Source organism: Euprymna scolopes, chromosome 32, assembly GCF_053919585.1.
Source record: "Euprymna scolopes isolate OS-2025 chromosome 32, ASM5391958v1, whole genome shotgun sequence".
In the NCBI taxonomy this organism is placed as follows: Eukaryota; Metazoa; Mollusca; class Cephalopoda; order Sepiida; family Sepiolidae; genus Euprymna; species Euprymna scolopes.
The window spans coordinates 38,892,284-38,898,283 of NC_136513.1; the positions used below are offsets into that span (position 1 = coordinate 38,892,284).

The 6,000-nt window shown below is 29.3% G+C and overlaps 1 protein-coding gene across 1 annotated transcript in view; it reads right to left on the reverse strand.

The window, feature by feature from the left end:
- The window catches only part of LOC145256280 (uncharacterized), a 46,002-nt gene extending 41,614 nt beyond the window's left edge, over positions 1 to 4,388 (reverse strand). Inside the window, exon 1 of the mRNA XM_080114964.1 lies at positions 4,233 to 4,388. The gene's annotated coding sequence lies outside the window, so the exon portion shown is untranslated. The remainder of the gene's footprint in view (positions 1 to 4,232) is intronic.
- Positions 4,389 to 6,000: the final 1,612 nt, after the last annotated feature.

The window sequence follows — 6,000 nt, forward strand, 5'->3', positions numbered from 1 at the left end:
AATGGGAGAATGTTTGGCCTCCGATAGAATGCCCCATCCCAAGTTAAAACAAAGTGAAAAGAAAATTAAAACAAAAGAGTGATATATATATATATATATATATATATATATATATATATATATATATATATATACGCACATGCATGGTAGCTTCTTTCAGTCTTGACAGACTCTGGATACCCATTGAAAGGGAGGCTGCGTAATTTCCAGCTATCCCTCTCCTGAGTCGGCGTTTTAATTATCAGTGGCAATTGAGGGTTAAAGATGCTGAGAAGCGGCAAGAATATGCAGCACCTAGAATTACCAAATGATCACCCATCTGGTACTAGTTATGTTGAACGTTACTTAACTGTGGTGATCTGACGAGAACCAGTGTAGCAACGTCATTACTCAGTGTGCCGTATGACATGTATGTATATATATATATATATATATATATATATATATATATATATATATAAATATATATATACTGACATCAAACTGTCATTACAGACACATAATCGTCCTTACTTTTATTTGATCAAACACCTCCGTTGTTCTGATTTCCTTACTCTTTCCCACACCTCTCATCATCCCTTTCAGACTCCCTGCTTTCCTTGAATCTTTTTCCCACTCGAAAACTGGTGTTCGATTCATGCAAGATGGTCTAAAAGCAGTCCGCGGTGTTCTATACGTTTCTGTGGTATTTCCCCCAAGATTAAAACAGAATATTATTGCATTCATGAGACGTGGCAATTGAGATTTAGCAGGGCGTATATCAATTCCTGCTGTAGCTGTTTATTTGAACCTGAAATCATAAAAATTGGCCAGGTCATACATAAAATGTATAGCAATAACATATTGAATTTTCAAGAGTTTAAGGCAATTTTTAATGTCTTTACAAAAACAGTTAGAAAACTTGTATATATATATAATGACTGGGGAATATTTTCACATCTGTTATAATACAGTTTTTAACTACTGCATATTGTCTATCCGTGGAATTAATTATAGCATGCAATTTTATAACAACAGGGGTCAGGAAAGTACACATTTACCGATTTTAATAAGAATTTTAAGCATTACTGAAAACTCGTTTCATGAAAAATAAAGGTTTTAGATCAAAACATATATTTCTATGTTTTAAGGTCAATCAATTAAGCGCATTCAAACTATGTAATTACATAAACTTTTCATCCGTGTTAAGATACAAAGTGTGTAATATAAAAATAGAACAGTTTTCAATCTGTTCTGTTCAAAAAAGTTAGGAGGAGCTTACTAATCGTATTTTTCATTATCCACTCCTACTGTCAGTTAATTTGAACAAACATTAAAGTTTCCCAAAGCAATAGAATTTTATACAGCATAGGTACCTGCAAAAAATATTTTCAGTTAATTGAAACAGAACAATCTTAATATTCAATTTTGGTTTCCGTTGTAAAATATAGGCAACAAAAAACTAGAACTTTTTATGCTGTTATAAAATCATCTTTAAAAGAAAAAAAAAGAAAGAAAAAGAAAACAATGAACGGACAAAAAGTCTTATTATAAAATTGTCGCAAAAAAGTAAAATGATATTTTTTAATAACACTCTCATCACCGACTATATCTCATTTCTCGCATTGTGACAGCCTTCTAAATCTCTACTACATACCTATCCCACACAATGCTTCAAGCAAACTACATATATATATATATATATATATATATATATATATATATATATATATATATATATTATATACTAGAGGATTGATTTTATATTAATACATACGCAATGTGTATAAATCAAAATACCATGTTTAAGTGTATTGTACGACCGGTCAACGCCGGGTTACCAGCTATTAATCTATATATTAATATCGTAGTACCTTTAACGTAGATACGTACGTACGTATGTACGTACGTATGTCGCGGTTTCCAAGTTATAAATTATTCAGTCTATTTATTAAAAAAGAAGAATAGAATGTGATAACATACTACGAACATTAAATTCGTATATGGAGACACTAATTTAATGTTCGTAGCATTTTATCACTTTCTATACTCCGTTTCTAGCAAGTGGGATTTCTCCTAATCACCGGAAACATAACATAAAATAAATAAATAAATAAATGATGTCGCAATTGAATCGTACGTTTTGTAAGAAAACATGTTTTTCTGTCTAATTTTCTGTTAAATTTCTTATTGAAATCTTATTAGTTCGTATTAATGGTCTCATTGACTTGTCGAGAACGTGTACTTAAAATTGTGATATAAAAATGGTTGAATAATATTTGCTACCAGAATAGAAGGAGACGCTCGCAATGAACCGAGCGACTAACAGAAGATATTGTTGTTTGAAAGAAACAATATAATGAACAAGTTAAACGTGCATGGTTCACTTGTGAGAGCACAGTGAAAAAGGCATAAAAAATGACTAAGTTCAGCATTTGCCCCCTCCCCCATTTAGCCCAAAAGTCCCCAGGGGACATCAAATCCTGCTGAAAATGAACAAACGATGCAGTTTTAGGCATTAACATATGTAAATTTGAGTTCTGCACCATGCAAAAAAGAAATTACTACTAAGCCCAGCTTTGTCCCTTCCCCCTCTTATTTAGCCCCCAAAGTCGCCAAGGTCTTAACATATTTAAATTTGAGTTCAGCACCATGTAAAACTTCTAAATAGACATACACAGAAACTTTTGGACAAATATGGTAAAATAGAGTGTTTTAAATAGCCCAAAAAGAGCTCCTGGGGGCGCATCAAAGAGTTATCGCGAAGTATAGACAAACAAAATTATATAGAAATCAGTTAGTTACAACTTTTCAGAAAGTTTTATAAAAATACAAGGCATCAATTTTTTTTAATAAGCACAAAAGTGTCAATTTTAGCCATTTTAAATCGAAAAGCACCCCTGGGGGAGGCAACCGGAATTTTCCCGGAAAATCCGTTCTGTTACATTTTTACTCATATCATGTTTAACGTTTGTGCAAAATTTAAAAAAAAATCCAGGGCGTAGTTATTGAGAAAAGTGCAGACAGACGCACTGACGAACGGACCAACGGACAAGGGTAAATTTTGTCGGGGCAACCAAACTATACTGATAATTAAACAATAAAGCAACGTATATTTACGTAAAAATGTGTTTTTTCTGAAAATCGACTAAAAATAAGTAATCAACTAAACATTCAAAACAAACGATGTGGCCTCTATTTCGATTTTTTGTTTAGAATGAAATTATGAAAAAAAACTTTTAGAGAATAAACACTTTTTGTTATAAGATTTTCTTTTAAATAATTACTTATTCTTTTTATTTCTTTTGCACACACACAAAAAAAACAACAAGAATAAAAGAACGAGATAATCTTACTTTTAAATTGTTATTTTTTTCTAATGACTATCTCTCTCTCTTTATACTGTAGAAGGCTGAAATTTTATGTAAATTTAAATTTGCCTAAACATTGTAAGAATAATATTAAAGACTAGCAGGGAGTGGGCACCCGGCTTCCCTTTGGGCATAAAATACACTTAAATATATATTTAATTTGCTTATATTTTGTATATATTACAAGCAGTTCAGCCCATGTACTGTTCAGAACTTTATGTGCATATATATATATATATATATATATATATATATATATATATATATATATATATATGCGTTTTATTTTTATTACCCTATTTTTCTGTTTAGTTACATTTGGCCTTTTGGTCAAGATCAAAGTATAGTATCTGTTCTTCAGATGATGCACTTCCATTTCTTGTTCTCTTTCGGTGGAGGACCAGTCCTTCACGACTGAGACATTTTTTTTTATTTTTGTACCTTTTCTCCACGTTAAAAAAAACGATCCTGGTGTCTAACTCTGTCCCGTGGGGAGGCATAGTAAATAGGTACATTATTGTTTCAGCTAATGAAAATATTGCGTATATGCACCTAGGAATGAGTTTATGTTTATATCTATGTATACTCGTATCTACGTTTAACGAAAGTACTACGTCTATATATCCACGAATGAACTTAGATTTTCATCTATGTAGACGAATATATATATATTACAAGACCTTCCTCTAAGTAATTTAATTGCTTTCAATTTTAAGTGGTAAGGTTAATACATTTACATTTTAGATGCTTATTTCTTGCACACACACACACATACACACACACAAACACACACACAAACACACACACACAAACAGACACACAAACACACTTGCTTTTTCAGGAAAAAATAACGTCAGAAAAAAACGAACAAGAAAAGTTTACCTTTAAATTGTTGTGAAATAAAATAAAGTTGTCGACGTGTAAAATACTCAAGTGTTCATGTGACTTTTGCATTTACTGTCTTTGTTAAAAACAGGTTTGCAATTGGGTCGTATAATTTCCTGAATTTTAAATGTTCTGATTGGTTGAATATGAATTATCTGAACACATCAGTGCATAGATATGTCATATAAATAAGTTGGTATGATGTGATCACCATGCAAACAATTGTGTTTCGATTTTTTAAGACTCTCTTTCTCTCTCTCTCTCTCTCTCTCTCTCTCTCTATATATATATATATATATATATATATATATTCATATAAAATGGGTTAAGAAATTCCAACGAAAGAAAGATGTATATTTAAATAAGGGAGTAGTCACCAACAATGTGTATTTTTTAACATTATTTTATTATTCCGTGTCTTGGTGTTTCATTGAGAATTATGTTTGGATCATTGTAATAATGTTTTTAAGTCATTGAATCGTTCAATGACTTAAAAACCTTATTACAATGAGCCAAACATAATTCACAATGAAAAACCAAGACACGGAATAATAAAATAATGTTAAAAAATACACATTGTTGGTGACTACTCCCTTATTTAAATATATATATATATATATATATATATATATATATATGTATATATATAAATACATACATATATATGTATATATAAATATATATATATATATTTATATATACATGTATACATATATATACGCATATGTATACATATATTTTCATATATACATATATATATATATATATATATATAAACGTATATATATATTATTGGAGCAAAATTCGTAAGTAAAGAAAACATTAAAACCCCCTTTCATATTCGAAAATATAGAAATATAAATATAGACATATATATTTATAGTACAACAATCTTATTCAGATTTGAAAAGCTCAATATCAGAGATTAAGCCTAAAAATCTGAATAAGGTGTCTGTCCTCTTTCTCTCTCTCTCTCTCTCTGTATATATATATATATATATATATATATATATATATATATATATATATATATATATATATATATCCTGGAAGGTTTTAACCTTTAAAACTATTTAAACACATTTTTTTTTTAATTTTTAATCTTTAAAACTATAAAAAGAAATGTTATCATTCGTAAGAAAACCATATAGTCAGTAAGTCATTCAACCACTGCGGTCACTGCATTAACTTGCTCTCTCGAATTCACTACAGTACAGTAATAATTAATTTTTTAAGGGATCATCTGTTGTTTACCATGAAATACTGTTTCGGGGGATTTGAAAACAAAACAATATCATCATGGCTTCCCAGCAGTGTTGATCAAACACCACGTCCCTTAATCTTAGGAAAAAATATGTTACACATATTTGATCTAGGTTCCTATACGTAATCACTTTATCTAAACTTTTCATGTTATAAAAATGAATACAGTCTTGTATTTATGAGATTAGGACTTGACTACTTATTTGACCATTTATCACCCCCACTATGATTTGTGTTTTGTATATTTACATTCTTATTTTATGAAAATTAAATATATATAAAGGTTAAACTATTTATTTCTTTATTATTATTATTTTTATTTATTTATTTTTTATAGATACATTTTATGCATTAATAATAAAGTTTTGAATTCCCTTTATTAATATTTTCTGGTTAATTCTAAACGATTCAAAAACATCAGGAAAACGAACAAATGTTTTATTTAACTGTTTAAATATTTCAGTTTTATCTCCACCTTGTGTTATCATCCTTATTACTAAGC